The following is a 17,454-nucleotide window of genomic DNA, read 5'->3' on the forward strand; positions in this document are numbered from 1 at the left end:
CAGAGACATACAGAGCTACAGCTGAACATACATGTGTATCACATTAATTAAGTTTAAATATTTGTATTTGCAAACCTACATGACACTGACGTGTTTGTGTCACACACATGTGACACTCAATGTTGAGTGGATATTATCACCATATATGTGTGTGTGTGTGTCACCTGATTACATTGCTCATACTCCATGTGGTTGCTGTCTTGATGTAGGCATGTCTGTTTGCCTGTACTGGTGTTCCTACCTATCAGCACATGGCTGGATGTGTCCACATTAATGCAGTCGACCTTGATGCTGTGTATATGTCACATATAAGAACTTAAACTGCCTTAACAGTCATGACCTGTGACCCTGCAGACATGCTCACATAAGGTTTTACATGTATGTGTTCTGCCAAATACATCTACATGGCACTGTGCAGCGATTCAACATCCTGCCATGTATCACTTGTGTTGCACATGTGATACACATGGGACACTGACTAGCCAGATGGTATTTGCAGGGATGGTTATCAACTATAGCATGTACAGTCAAAGTCAACTAGTGGGCTATATGCCACGGGCCATGTATGAATCTAGGATGAAAGGTTAACTAGCAGTAGCCGACAGGTGGGTTTGTGGGGCCAGGTGGAGCAGTGCCACGTTACTGATCCACAGGGTTAATGATACACATACCATGTGTTACCATGCGGTCATCACACCATGTCTGAGAGGGGAGTGATGTGCAGCTTTGATGGACAGGAATGCATAGTATGGCGGGACTATGTCAAGTGTATGGAACAATGATCTGTCCAGCATGTGGAAGGTGGATGTCCATGAAGTATGTGTTCGAGATCAGGATGAGTACATGTAGCATGTCCAACATCACTGGGTTGGACATGAATTTATTCAGAGCATGCATCATGCTACATAGTGGAGATGGGGAATGGGAAGGCTGGTGTAGGTCATCTGCACATGGCCAATACCCCTTAAAGGAAATATGTGATCTGATATGGGTCACTTGAGTGTTGTGTATGGCTGGGCAATGATCTCTATATTCATGAATGGCACCCTATCATTATTAGGGTTGCCACATATGACTACCTGACAGGTGTGGTGATGTAGCTATCACAGGAAAGAAAACTGTCCAGCTGCATCCCTTACACACAAGTGTCCATTATGTTGACCGCTGCCTAGGTGGTAGTTCATGGGCACAAGTTATTAATATAGGGGTGACAATGCAATATGTAGCTGTCAGATTGTGGCCATATGTCACACACACCTCACCCACAAAGCCCCTTCTGTATGTTGTCCACAACTCTCCTGAGTCAGCTATTGCTCCTAGGTCATAGTCATTCGCATACTTCAATAGGCAGATGCCTTCTGTTTGTCTGTGAGGTATGGACTACAATGAGGGGGAATAAAATTCATTAACCATGACATACTATAGCTGCCACTCGTGTGATGATCATGTATTATTCAGACACTTTCTGTAGTGTTGGTTCTGCCAGCAGTCCTGTTGCAAAACACTCCTGTGACATAGGAATGTACATCTAGTATACCGAATGTAGGTGGTACACGGTATGGGTGATGATGTCCTATGACCTGGCAAGGTTATGATATGCAGTGTGACATCAACCATACTGTCATCTACATCTGTACTACTGACATCAATTGAATGATCAAGGTTCATGGCCTTCCAGACCAGACTCAGCAGGGTAGTAGTGCAGTACTTCCCATTATCAGTGGTGTCTTCCCCTTTGCAGGTTGTGATACCTGTTGGTGTGCACCATTCAGTGTGTACACAACCTGACATGGAGCTATGTTTTACATGATGTGTACATGGAGACCATCTTGTTTTGCCATATGTGTATGATACAACCTGTGATGTGGACAGGTCCCATGCAGCCTGAGTGCAGCTTGTACCTGCATAGTTGTGGGTACACGGGTCCTGTGGTGTACATGGATATATGCTTGTGTATCTGTTGGGGGGAGGGGGCCATGTGTTTATGTTATCCAAAACCCTATCTGGATTGCTTATTCATGCTAAGCACTTGTTCAGGACTTGTAAGCGCTACGTAAGCTAATAATTACTATAGCACTCAATCTTGCTCATTACCTAGAGGTAAGGGTGAACAGGTTTTGTACATACTTTTCTCACTTGCTTAGAGTAATTTAGCTCTTGTACTCACTTTCCTCACTTATCTAGGTGAATGTAGTTCTATATTCAGGCATGTCCAAGAGTCAACTGCCAGTGTTCTCACCTGTCTATCTGATGAAACTGGACATCCTGAGGCAATGTACACATTGCCTCATGTACACAGGCAAGCCTCTCCCCCTACCACCCAACACTACAACCTGTGAGAGATGCACTTATCGGGCCAAACTGGAGGTAAAGGTCTCTCCAACCAAGCCTGACCCTGACGGTCATGTGGAGAAGGTACACATTGGCACAACACCACACTCATCACATAAGTCTCAATGAATCTACTCCACCATTAACTGGGAAAACTACTTGTGTACCAACACACTAGCTCAACAGTTTCTGGAATTCATAAACACCAATGCCCTGACTCAACATATCCACACACCCACCAGGGGCAACAATATCCTAGACCAAGGCATTATCGACATGAGTGACTGGCGCTCCACACATGAAGCCAACTTCTCGTTGGTCCGATCAGACCATGTGCTGAACACCGTTGATATCCACATCCCGCACCTACCCCCCATTAATGGAACCACAGTATAATATGTCTACAAGGCCAACTGCATGCTTCTTAAGACAGACATGGTGGACATCATGACACCCATGCAGATGGACAGTACTGTTACAACTGCTGAATCCTACACAAATGCACTCTATAAGCACTTACATGAGTGCATGGCTTGTGCTATCCCAAACAGAACCAGGACGCTATACTCCCAATTAACGAAACCAATCTGGTGGTCCCCTGCCATAAACAAATTGTACTACAGGAGGAAGACACTGTTGCAAACGAGAGTACAGTCCCATGCATGGAGGAGCTCCCTGGCCAGCCTCAGTAAGAAGTTGAGATCCCGTATAAGATCCTCAAAAGCTAGCTATGAAAACTAAAACGCAACTAATACCAACAACAACCACAAAGCATTCTATAGCTATGTCACATATCTCAATGTCAACAACCAGATCTGCTCTGAGTTACAGCACAAAGGCACGAACATTACAGAAACAATTGATATTGGCAACATCCTGACAGATCCCTCTCAAAGCTGCACACTCTAAAGGCAATATCACAGCATCCATGGGACCGGACAACATCCCAGGCTGCGTTTTAAACGAACTTCAGAAAGTACTTTCTCCCCATCTATGCACCATGTTCAGTAATAGCCTCACATTGGGCATAGTGCCTCCTGAATGGCACACAGCAACAGTTATCCCACTCCACAAAGGTGGCGCCACAACGGACCACGGGACCTATTTCCCTATAGGCCTGACTAGCCTGGTCTGCAAGGCTATGGTGCACATCATGGATCACTGTCACAGAGACATTGGGTACCTCCAAACCTTTGACCCCTCCCTGTTTGGCATTGTTAAGGGCGGACCATGCCTTCTAAACCTGGTGGACTTCTTAGAGACAGTTACCAAGGCATTATATGAGGGTAAGGAGGTCCACACAGCCTACCTAGATCTCTCATAGGCTTTCAACACCATTCTTCCTTCTGGTATTATCAACATACCCATCCACCTGAACATTAACCCCTACGTCATGTGATGGTTTGCAAAGTGGCTCACGGACAGAACCCACACAGTGGGAGTTGCATACCCTAGGTCTGACTGTATACCAGTTACAAGTGGCTTCCCCCAGGGCTCAGTTCTAGGACCCCTCATGTTCGGTATATACTTCTCTGACATACAGACAAGCACAGGAGGGCTTTGGCTGAAAAGGTTTGCAGACGACTGCAAACTAGGGGACATAATTGTTTCCCCAGCTGTTACAGACACCCTCTGGAAGGGTCACACTGAGACGGATACCTGGTGTTAATATCATGGCGTCAAGCTGAATGCCTAAAAGTGCATATTCATCCCCTTTGGATATAACTAATTACCCGCGAACTACCACATAGGTGCTAGTCCCCTACATACAGAAAAGGTAATAAGGGATCCGGGAACACCAGTAGATAGCAATCTCTCCTTCAATACCCATAATGACAAAGTGGTTAGAATATCCTTCTACATGGCCCCCTAATCTCTAATGTGTTCGCATCCAGATCAGAGGGGCCATTGTGACTCTACTCATGATATGTGAACCAGAATGGCTTCAGTGGTGAAAAAATGATCCACTAGGCATATAATGAATTATGAATATATAAATGAATAATGTCTGCATGAGTAAAAGCTAAAATATGTGTGCATATATATATAACTTGTATACACAATAAAATTAATTTTAGAGGGTCAGCATGCACATAATTAATAAAAGTTCATTGCCAACATTAAGCAAATATGTTGGTATCATAAACATTTTTTTTAGGTTTAATAAATAAATGATAAATGTGTTAATAATAAATAAATAAATAGATACATAAGCATATTATGTTAAAAACTTAAAACTTGTTGGATAACCACCTATGTTAAAATACAAAGTATAACAAATCCACCTATCTAGGCTCTTTAACTTCAAAAAACAAGTAATTGAAATAGAATCATTCAGGCCTGGCCATTGAGTAGCATTCATTCTTAATTGCCATAAAGCTTCATTCATTTCCAAATGTAATAGCCATGGTCCACCCCTTGGGTTCACTTCCATAGCTTCTATGATAGTAAATTTAAACCCATGATACAGACATTATTCATTTATATATTCATAAATTTTCGTGAATAGGTTACACAAGCATGTGCGTATGTATATGCACTTGTAAAACCTAACACAAGTATATTAGTTATATACTTTTTAATATATATTTTTACTTTCTAATTTCATGACAACTGATTGTAATGCACAAATGGTATACACACACACACACACATTTTTTTTACTATTTGTGTTGGTTTGACTCATGGTAAAACTGCATATTTTATTGCACAATTCATTGTGTTATGCCTTTAACTATCACACCCTACACCAAAGGATTCAATTAGTGAAAACAGAAAATGATTGGTGCTTTTGTTTTGAAACTTAATTAATGATGGTATAAATGTTTTTCAGTTGTTGGGCATGCCCTGTTCTTGAAAAAGTCTCCTACACAGGAGATGAAAGCGCTTGGATTTGACTCATTTGGATTAATATTATTTATTCATTTATTTTATTTTTTCCTCTGTGTGTTGTTAATAAATTGCTTTGTTACATATTATACGCCTAGTGGATCGTTTTTTCACCACTGAAGCCATTCTGGTTCATCTGTTTTGTGGCTTTTTGTTTGTATAGTTCTACTCATGACATATTAGACCCATTAAAGGATACAACACCCCATTTGGGATATACCTTACAAGACAACTGAAACAGCTTGGAAGACCACACCAGTACCACACCTAGAGGATTACTGACCTCAAACAGATGACCTATGCAGCCTAACCTAAGAAACTCCAGCTGTACTCAGTTGCATACCACATACTCACAGGTGATCTCTGCTTGCATACAAGGCCCATGTCCAACCCTGTGTTGCTGGATATGCTCCACCTAAACAGAGGCCCCTGAGAGCCACATGCTCTAGGGATATACACCTAACCACAACTATGAGTAGGATGTGCTGGACGGATAGATTCCTGACCCGGCCACTCCCCATGCTTTGGAACATGATTCCAATGTACATCAGGCAGGGCCCCTCACTAGCACTCTTCAAGAGAAACCTTAATGTGTGGATGGGAGAAAGATATGTACCCCAGGGATCACTGAAGTGACTTTGCTGGACAGAGGCACAGGGAACTATTGGCTCTGCCATTCAGAGGCACAGGCAACCAACCTATGGTGGTGGCGAAAGCCAACACACTCTAGCTAGGCTTACAAATACCCTTGGTAAGACAGCCTAGTACCTACCTTTGCACATATTACATGTGTTATGTGCATAGATAGTTAATTAGCTCTTCCATTTTACTTTGCTATCATGCTGATAAACTGTCGGCTGACTAAAAGACATACGTATCCTGTTATTGTGTATTGTAAATGCCAATTGACATCACTAATGTTTACCTAACATTACAGTAATGCTATGTAGCTTGTAATGCATATCTGCCTACAATACTGTACATTACACAGTTATTGGCACAATATCCCACAATGCAAATCATAATTGCACAGTGGCCCGACCTTCCACATGTTATTCTCTGTAATACACCCATACATATGGCTACAGTTACAATATATCAACATATACTATCCCCTGTTATAGCACATACTTGTTGGACCAGCCCTGCCACTGACATCGGATATTTCTGTTCAAAGCCCTTATATAGCATCCCTTGTGGTGTATGCGGTGTTTGCCTTGTGACCTACAGCAGTACACACAAATACTACAAGCATTACTATGCTCAACAATACATCACTACAAGATAACTGTTTCCATTATATGGATTGCGTGCACTTTAAATACTACAGAAAATTACTACATACACAGACATACTGACTGTTCTACATACCTTATTAGTAACCCTAGGTGTCGTTAACTGTTGATTCAATCCTTTTCAGTTTGTGTTTCAATGTTCTTTGTAATGTTCCGCTGGTATATATGGATGGTTTGAATGTGTGATAACACATTCTTTTCTAGTTACATATCGGTAACATGTGGTATCCTGTCCACCAATTGCTGTTCCAAAGTAGTTAATTAGATGCACATCAGCTGTGCAGCTACTCCATTAGCCAATACCATGGCAACAGTGGTGTATAACTGAGTACTCCTTTTGGGCGTTGTCCGTTTGCCTTACTTTCAAGGGAGACGGCCTAGATGTGTTGTTTGCGATATATTTCCACAGCTATATGGAGACACACAGAGATATATTAGCTTCATGACTCCTGTGGACTGTGTGTAATGGCTAGATGATTTAGTTCTACATGTGAGTACAGCTGTTATATTTCAGAACAGTGCCACTTATGCAGGGTTTGTTTGTGCCTGATACTTCTGCAGATGTTTAAGTCTGGCAAGGATGTTTGGCCAGCTCAAGGCTGTATGGCTATGCATGAACTGTTATGTGGTGTACAGTGTGCTCACCAGACATTCTTGATTTGGTGTACAAGTGTAGCATACTGTGCTGTTACTCACTAATTGCTAACACATCCCGGTGTACGCACAACCCTCTGAAATGGGATTAGTGCAGAGAAACCCTGTTACATCAGCAGCTGTTCCATTGTATAACAGCAGCTGTTTCACATAGGGCCATGTTAGTGTGTCTCTGACAAGGTATGTTAAGGCTTTTGCAGATGTTGTACAGTGAGTGAATGATTTGTGATGTTATTACAGTTTGTATTGTAATATGTTTGGGTGTGGGGGTGATGGTGGGTGTGCTTAGAAGATGCAGGTGTGTAGGAACTGCTTTTATACATAATCGCTATCTGCGTGAGGGTTCCTTCCCTATTTGTACACCTATCCTTTTGTGAACTAATACAATGGTAATTGCAGGCTGATTCATTAAGGCACTGTTATGTGGTTCCTGTATAGCATACAGGTGATGTTAGTCCTTGAATCCCTTTGGTAATACATCTGAATGTAATAACGTGTTGCTACATGATAGCTGTGTATTTCTGTCATAGGTATTTGCAGTCATCATAGTTGTGTTGGTGACTGACCCTCTTTGGCTAGGGTTGCCACCTTTTCATATGGCCATAGTGGGACCTTTTCGGGACACACATCTGATTTTACAGGCCGACACAAACCCACGGTCAGTACAAGGGATAGAACTTTCCTTTCTTGCCTAAATATAAGCTTTATTCTTGTAGCAGTTTAGTTGCTTATCCTGTTTCCTGTAACATGTAGGTATTTTAGATACAGAAATAACTATTGTATGCAACTATTACAGTACATATGGGACATAATTATGTCCTACAATCCCAGGACATTTGCCACATTTAATATATTTGGTCAGGACACAACCGCCCAAAGAGGGAGTGTCCCTCGCAAAGTGGGACAGGTGGTAACACTATCATTGGCTCATGTCCACAGCACATATTTGTAATAGTGTATAGGCATATACTCTCCATATCCTTTGTTCATAAAGGTTGGTAGTGGCGGAATGTGTGATTGCTATGGTCCATGTTATACACATATATGAACACTTCAACCGCTGTATACGGGAGACCTATGGAATCCCGAAACCACAGAGTTCCGACGCACTTAGTACTGGGACCAGACTCCTATACCCCACATTACCGACATCGACAGTAACTTGCGAAAGTAACACGAACATGGAACACACACACGCACACACAGACACTCTGCTACCCAACACATCCAAACAAACCATCCTACACTACGTATGAGCAGGTGGCCAAGCCCCCCCTACACCCCCCATGTAGGTGTCTGCGCCCCTCACACCACCCCCTATTTTAATATTCTATCTCCTAGGTCGCACAAACAGACGCACAAAGCTAACCCACACCCACACATTACAGACCCCCAAGAACACACACCACACACAGAACACACACTTACACACACTACAGCCCTTAGAAACACACTTACACACAGTAACCTACCTGAACCACAACACCAGAAGCATTGACTAACCGTCCATTAACATTGTGAGATTACACCTCGTGCATCTGGTGTTTTGGTACTGTGTTCTTTCGGACCTTAAGCCTTGGGATTACATGCGTCCATATGTAAAGCAGTCGGTATGTGGTAGGTATCCCATTTATATGTACCTCCATGGTTATGTAGATGTTGTTAACCTATCTATATATCTACATATATATGTATATCCCCATATATTGACATCTCTCTCTCTCTCTCTTTCTATATATATGATGATGTATGTATATATATATATATATATATATATATATATATATATATATATATATATATATATATATATATCTATATATATATAAAAAACATACACCTTTCATTGGGTACATGCCGGTTTGTCCTATTTCAACACATTCCTACCTTTTGTGTTTTATCCTGTCAGTATACACGGCTGCCATTGGTACATCTCAGGTAGCTTAGTGGTATGTTATTGTGATGAATGTGTATATGGTTGCATGTTCTAATCCTGGCAGTGATATCTTACCTCTCAGTGCAGGCACTGGTAGTGCAAGGGTGATTAACGCACGTTTCAGTGGTTGTGTGTTCCACATGTTTATTATTCTGTGGAGAACTACCTATATATGCAAGCTGTGTTTAAAGTATACTATGTAACATGTACACATCTGTGAAGATTCCTGTCAGGGATACTCCCCATTATTTGGAACTACATCCCTGATTACATTATACAAAACCCCTTACTAACACTCCAGGGAATCCTTTCAGAGTGGGTGTTGAACAGTAGCTACACCCCTGGGATCCCGCAATTGGCTCTGCTCCACAGAGGGACAGTTAGTTAATCGATGGGGTGGCGACAGCAGACATGTTTTGCCTATGCTTATGAGTGGCCTCAGCGGTTGGGCATGTACCTACTTATGTATCTATGAACCTGTACATACATTATGGACACATGCTGATAGCTTAATTTACCATTCAGGTATTGACTTACCTTGTGCCAGTGGCGGTTGTGTGTACAATAGTTGAGGGCTACCTATGTAGGATGCACACAGTAGACCACCTATACATGACAATTTACAGGTGGTCGTGTGTATGCGCCATCCATGTTTGCTGTGTGTGCAGGTGAAGAAGAATGTCAGTCCATGAGTGCCTACACTGTCAGTGTGTGTACTATACATTCCCTCTTTGCCAAGGCATGGGCATACTGGGCATGTCTCCATCTGCCTACTGGGGCAAGCACAAGGTGTTCATGGTCTGAGTCCCCCTGTGCCGGTAGGTCCCTTGGCAATGGTGGTGGGCTGTGAGGGCCTTCAACATTCTGTCCCTGCTGCAGCTATTTCCGCAGGATCATATTGTGTAGCATGGCACATACTATGAAGATGTGGGCACACGTTCCTGGAGAGTACTGCAAGGCTCCACCAGATATGTCCAAGCAACGGAACCGTGATTTCAGTATCCCAAACATGCACTCTATGATGATTCTGGTTTCTGCATGTGCCTCATTATGGCATTCTTGCGTGGCTGTGTGTGCATTTCTGATGGGAGTCATCATCCACGGTTCCAGTGCATAGCCAGAATCCCGCACAAGGTGGCCATATGGGATGTCCCCCTTGGCAAATACCTGATACAGCTGTGAGTCATGCCAGATGTGGGACTCGTGATAGCTTCCAGGGCTGCCAGCACACACATCCATGATAATGCCCTGGGCATTGCACATGACCTGGCAGGTGATGGAGGGGAATCCCTTGTGGTTTATGTAGCGCCTACCCTGCTCACTGGGTGGTGACTTGATGTGTATGTGCGTGCAGTCTATTGCACCCAGTACCTCCGGGTAGACTGCCACATGGTGGAAGAGATGCATATTGCTGGCCAAATCCTCCTGCGTTCGAGGGAAGTATATGTGCTCATTGGCATGTGGTAACATGGCATCCAGGAACTGGTGGAGTACCCTGGATGCTGATGCCTGTGAGATCCCCATGATATCCCCAGTTGGCCTTTGGAAGGTACCTGTGGCTAGTATTCTCAAGCTTACACAACCTTCGTGTCCACTGGGATGGGTTCCCCCTCTGTTACTTCTGGCTCTGAGGCCGGCACAGCTCAACAAGTTGCTGTATGATATCCCTGTCCACCCTGTAATGCTCTACTATCTCCAGATCATGTAGCCCCTGGTAGGTTATCTTGGGTCTGAACACTCTTCTCCTCCTCCGGTGCCTGAAATGCTTGTCAGCATCATCCTCCACACCACCATCAGTCTCCAACACATGCTGGTGAATCAAAGCTATGGTGGCCCCTAACATGTACATATTAAAAGTTCCCTGTCTGTATACACCAATGGTGCAGAGTGTCTGGGAATACACAAGTGTGTGTGTGGGGCTTTCACACCTTATACTATTGTGCAATGAATGATGCTGGTGTAATTGGATGTGTTTGTGCTATTCCAGCTGCAGGGTATCTTAATTATTGGTTTTACAGCAGGTACTGCTATTGTGGGGCCTTTGGTGTTGACTTACGCTTGTCTGCCGTGATTCATCTATTGCCCTTTACTTCTATTTTCAACCCGATTCCCCTCCCATTGACAGGCATGCATCCAGCTGCCGCCTTTTTTGTTTTGTGCTTTCACAACCCAGGATTGAGTTGGGAAATGTGTTATGTAGCTGATCTACTGCAAGTTTGCTTTGTTCTGCTGTGACAGTTCTCTTTTGTTTGCTGTACAGCATCTCCCCTTTCTTGTTCTGCAGGTAGCTGCTAGCAGCCTTGTTAGCTGTTGTCTATGGCCCACTGTGAGTTTCTAGGTGTTAATTACTCATTTGTACTCCAATTACCATGCTGCAGCATTTCCTTATTGTGTTCCCGTATCCTTCCTGTTTCAGCTGTGGTGCGCACCACACACATCCATTTGCCGGGATTCGTGCGCGTTTTCATCCATGTTCACATGAACTTTTGATTACCTTGTGTGCTCTCAGCTAAGTAAAGCTATAGCTACTTCCACACCCCTATCCTGCGGCTTTGCTTAGGAACACGCAACATGGATTAGCAATGATCCAATGTGCTTACAGCTACGGTGGCACACCCCTCTCTTGATGCCATGTTTACCTCCAGGCCACTCCTCGGTGTTGTACCGCTACTCTGTGTGGTACATCCTTACGCCGGTGGGGCGTTTGCGATTCAGTATTACTTGACTCATTTGCATGGCATTGACGCTAATTCCTAGTTACCACACGAAACCCTGTCACAGACCCTTAGCAACCCTTGCACCATGGTTGTGGTGTAGCATGCATGCCATTGACTATTATGGGGATATCATGAATTGCGTTACTTTGCAGTTTTATGACATCTAAATATACTTTCCTTGTGATCCCATTTGCGCACTGATGCACTGCGGTTTTACTTTGTGTTGGTGTAGCCATGACATTAAATGTTATTTTTTATATGTCGTGCATGTTGTTTTATGCCATTGGCTATATATTTAGCCATTGGCATATATTAACATTATAATACTTAAGTTTGGTCCGCTTTCATGGCTCCGATTTTATGTTTGACAAAATGTAAACCTTTTTTTTGGTTTACATTTCTACATGCTTACGCTATGCCTGCACCACTTCATGAATCACTATATACATTCATTTGCATGCTACACTGCTGTGCATGGGGTAATTAGCATACATGCACCGGGAGCTGCGCAGCTCTGCCATACGCTGGTAGTGCACATGGAAACAGCTCTTACCTAAATCGCTCGGTGGCCATATTTGGCACTAGATCACCGATGCTACTCCGGCGCATGGCGCAAGCTTCATGAATCCCGGGGATTAACTTTTCATTTGTAAGGGATCCATAAATACCCTTGTAGTGTTCTTCAAAACAGAGCAACACATCTTTATCTTTCATGAGTAATTCTCATTCATACATTCTTTCTTTATAATTTTTAACATTTATGGTCATAGTTTTCCTGCCTTTATGGTTATAGTTGAAAAGAGCCTTCTTACTTCTATTAAACTGATTTATTATTTTTCCTCACATGTTAACTCCTTAAAGCTAATTTGTTTATTGACTTGTCCATTTATTTTATTTAACCTTTTCCTCCTGATTTGGTCCCTAATGTTTTTGTATTGTTCGTAAAATTAATTTTTCTTATGAATGATGTGAAACTAATCTAATTACAGGTATATTTGATCCCTTTATTTTTGTTATTATCTGAATCTTATCTATGCATCATTTACTGTTTCAGACTCTGCTATTCTGCCTAATTTATCTTGAACTATGAATGGTTTCAAAGATATTTGAATTCCATACCATTCCTTCATTTTCATTATGAGAACATTTTTTAATTTTCCATTAAATACTACCTTGAGCTGTACATGACTAGTTTGGCTAAGAGTATATAGTGTATCCTCTTTTATAGTTGCACCTGCATCTTCTAGCTATGCAAAGTTCACTATAGTTTCTTCTCGGGTTGGAAACTTCTAAGGGGGAGCATCTATAATTATTTCCTGTTATTTAATTTACAAAACATTTATTGCTCACATAAATTATCTCCTGACCTCCCAGATTATCCTAAACTATTACTGTAAAGTAAAATTTATAAAATTTTAAAGAATGATTGAGTCAATCACTGTTTAAGAAATCAGTAAGTATGCTTAAGGAACATTTGGAGCCTATATGGTGCTCCAGTTTCCTCCCACATCCCAAAGACATGCAGTAGGTGGATTGGACACTCTAAATTGGCCCTAGGTGTGAGTGTGTGCATGTGTGTGCCTTCTGTGGAAGGTTGGGCACCGGGCTGGCAACTCGACACTGTAAAATTCCACTGCCAATCATGAGCAGACAGATGATCCGCTGTGGCAACCCCTAACTGAAAGAAAGAAAAGCTGAAAGAAGAATATACTAGATGTTCAAAACCTGTTCTTTTAATCATTCTAAAACTTGTTTAAATTAATACTTTTATCTCAAAAATACTTGCACCAATTAAAATAAAATATACATGATTAAGACTTCCATAATTTTTCTTTAACCATCTCCTAGTCTGTTTCTTGACAAGTATCTCCCCTTTTCTATAAAGTAGCATTATCACACATATTTATGTTGCTTAGCTGGAATGTTACAAGGTAGAAACCTTATATAAAGAGTAGGTAACCGCTTTGCATCCTTCCTCCTTCTCCGTAGATAAAGCAAGTATTTGCTTTTCAGTTGGTCATGAGCCTTGTTATCCAGCCATTGTTCAAATTTTTTCAAAGTCACTACAATAACAAAAACAGCTATCATTTAAGTTGTTCAAAGTATTAGTCTGAAAGTTATTCAGCTTTATAGTCAGGCTGAAAATTCACGTAGAGTCAATGAAAAATCTGTATCCAGAAAAAATGGGCTTAAACCTGTGTTATCTTGTCTGAAAAACTAGGTAATATTTTAATTTATTTAAGTTTCTGTGTTCTGTAACATATTTCAACAGCACAATCCATTGCCTAGCCAGTCTTTGGAGGGCATAATCAGAGCTAAGTTTTAGTGTCATAGATGTTCCTAGTGACTGACAAAGTTTACATTATAGAAACTGGTTAGTGACTTTCTCGAAATAATGGTCCACAGGGAAGAAAAATTAAAATTCCAGTTGAAAATCCAGTTGTATAAGTAGAAACTGGGTTGTTACAATTGTGCGAATTCTGTTTACTGATAAGCTGCTAGCAGTTTTATAAGCCATAGTCTTGAGATGGCTTTCTCCTTAAATACATGCAGAGTCCTATTACTGAAATTACTGCATATCTTGCAAACAGAACAAAAAGATTTTCTATCAAACTCATGAACTGAAATGTAAAAGACATTTGACACTCATGAAGAAGTGAAGGGGGATGGGTGGGGGGAGGAATTTGGAATTGCTCTTCAGCTTTGTGATCATTGTAGTTTGGGTTTATTGGGACTAAGTATATGAATTCAGTTGAGTCCAAAGTCCAAATGGAGGTAAACAGCAGGATAATTAAAGGTTATCTGTCACATAAGTAAACAAATACTGCCCCAGAGGATTGCAGGTATTCAGTGATACTAATAAATGGGCTGTGGTGTCAAACTTTACTTAAGTATTGGCTTAGTATATAATGCCTGTTGTATATAAGTTTTTGTAAGTCAGTGAGTGAGAGGTGGATACTCAGAATCTGGTGGTCTGTTTATGCAGTGATGATAGTATAATATATAAAATCCACCCATCTCTAGCCAGCACGATGTTCCCTGTGATGTTCCTTTATACAAGGCCTTTTAGTATCTGGGGATCATAAGACATAACATTTCACCTCAGATAAGCCAGCAAGAGCATTTAGTGTCTCCCCAAAATGAGGCCAAGAGAATAGAACCCAATGTCTACGTTCATTTACTGATTACACATACTTTGTAGTATTTGGGAATATGTTGGAGGCAAGATTATCCTGGGGTTTAAGTATCATACAGGTCTTTTTTTCATCACTCTATGATTAAATATAATCACAAATTTATGAGATAAAAGATTTACTTATTCAGTTTTTGTCAGTCTATTAACAGAACATAAAAGAGGGATAAGTTCATAACTGAAAGTGTGGTATTGGTTACTCATTGAAAAAAGGTAGAGTGAAACTCTGCAACAATTTAAGAAGTCATCTAAATGTATGGGCTGAAAATAGGACATTTATTGCGGTGTCTGGAGGAATCATCATTCCAAGTTGGCTAAGAAGCCTGAATGCAGGTACCCTGAATCTAGAGATCTAAGGGTCTGTGAGAGCCTTTGTGGAGGTTCTGTGCAGTATCTTCCATGTGAAAAATATGCCAGTAGAGGTAAATGCCATTGCTATGGGTACCACTATTTGTCTTTTCTGGTTATAACTAAAGATAGTTCTCTTATTACTTTTGTGATGCCTGTGCCCTGGCCCAGCAATCAAGGAGCCTCAATCCTCACCACTAACACCAGTGAGGGGCATCTCATATAGGAGGAAAGGATAACAAATACACACAGTAAAGTGCAATTTCCCTTAAGAGCATGCAAAGATCACAGTCAGTCCAGGGCTGGTCACTCCCTTGCTCTCCAGGTCCCCAGTATGACTCCCCACTGGCAGAGCTATAGGGTCGAGATCTCAGCATAGTGGGCAAGCTAAAACCTCCAGCGCCCTCTCTGTCCAACCAGTGATTCGTGTCCCTGCCCAAGTAGCTGATACACACACACACATACACACACACGCACACACACACACACACACACACACACACACACACACACACACACACACACACACACACACACACACACACACACACACACACACACACACACACACTTTGAGAAGAGTTTATACAACCACACAGACACTCCTGGGGAATGCTGGCACAGGTTCTCTAGCTGTGCCCCTTTTACCCAGACTATATGGTAGAAAACACTGCCACCACCCAGCTAATATTTATCAGCTACTCAAAGGCCTTTAAAATAGTGCCCAATTATTACTGTGCAATATTATTATCGAAATGGTAAGTGCGATTGAACAGCAAGGCTTATTTGGAGTGACTTGGACAGTAATCACTATATACATGCAATGTACTCTAGAGCTTAAATTAACTCTACACAAAACAGCCACAGTTGAAAGGTTTAAAAATATTTAATAATAAATACTAAAAACACAGGACAATACTTTTACTACACAGTGCTAATCAAGAGTTCAGAGATCAAAGAGAAATACTTAAAATAATTCAGTAGTACAGTTCTGACATCACAAAAAACACTTAGTCTAATCTTTCTAGTTTCTAGCTATTTCTAAGAGAAAATACAAGTCTAAGATAAACTTGCATATAGAGCAAAGGCAGAGTGCTGATGTGTTGGATGATCAAGACAAATATGCTTAATGCTCTCTGATTCTCTCTGTTTTTAAAATCACCTTCCTGGTTCACATTACATCATTCTTCACACTTCCCTGGGTTTCCCAGGCTACCAGGCTATATTCTTTAGTAAGTTCACACCAGGTCAAGAAGCAAAGCAATTAAGGACATTTATGCATGTAAATTCTGGCCATTAACTCAGGCCTTAAAACAATAGCAAGAATTCCTTCATCTAGACAGGCTGGAGCCAACTTCAAAGATCAAAGACAGTTATAAAATGCTTGGCTTAGCTTCCTTACAGCAGAGTGCACTGTTTTACATTTTTGCAGTTCCACATGTAACACTATTTTTACCATTTAAGACAACAAGCCTGACGTTTACATTAATATTTACAGATGACAGAATTATCTCCAAAATTCTATCTGGCTAGGTTGGCAATCTTCATCTATCTTCACCCAATCTTCACAACTTTTATTGGAGTTAGCTAAATATAATCTCTTAATGACTTTTGGAATAAATAATAGCACTTTGGAAGGTTTGTAATGAGGATAACAGCTTTACAGTCCCTTCCGGGCTTGTGCCAAGTCTGAAAATCAATTTGGGTGTGGTGGGTCTCTTGTTATATCATTAAATATAGATTGAGATACTGTTTAATCCACAAACTGTCCAAGGTGTTGGTTGCTTTATTACTTATTAATTTCATACATTCTTAGAGTAAATTTACTGAGCAGAGATCTCTTTAGATCCTGAGAGCCTGAGCTTGTCTGTCAACTCTCCATGCTACAAATCCCAGTGAGTCAAAGGTTACTGTATGTTGCACAGGAAATTGAAGGATGGTTTATTCTGATAAGGTCTTACATTTCTTTCCAAGGACTTGGAGAGCTTACGCAGAGTGAACCACTAATATCAGAAAGCACAATCAGAATTATCTTTTCTTCATTACATAGTATATTCCAAAACAATTATGGCAAAATGCCAGTTATAGAGT

Source organism: Protopterus annectens, chromosome 6.part0 (genome assembly GCF_019279795.1).
Source record: "Protopterus annectens isolate FY-2018-M chromosome 6.part0, PAN1.0, whole genome shotgun sequence".
Taxonomy (NCBI): domain Eukaryota; kingdom Metazoa; phylum Chordata; order Ceratodontiformes; family Protopteridae; genus Protopterus; species Protopterus annectens.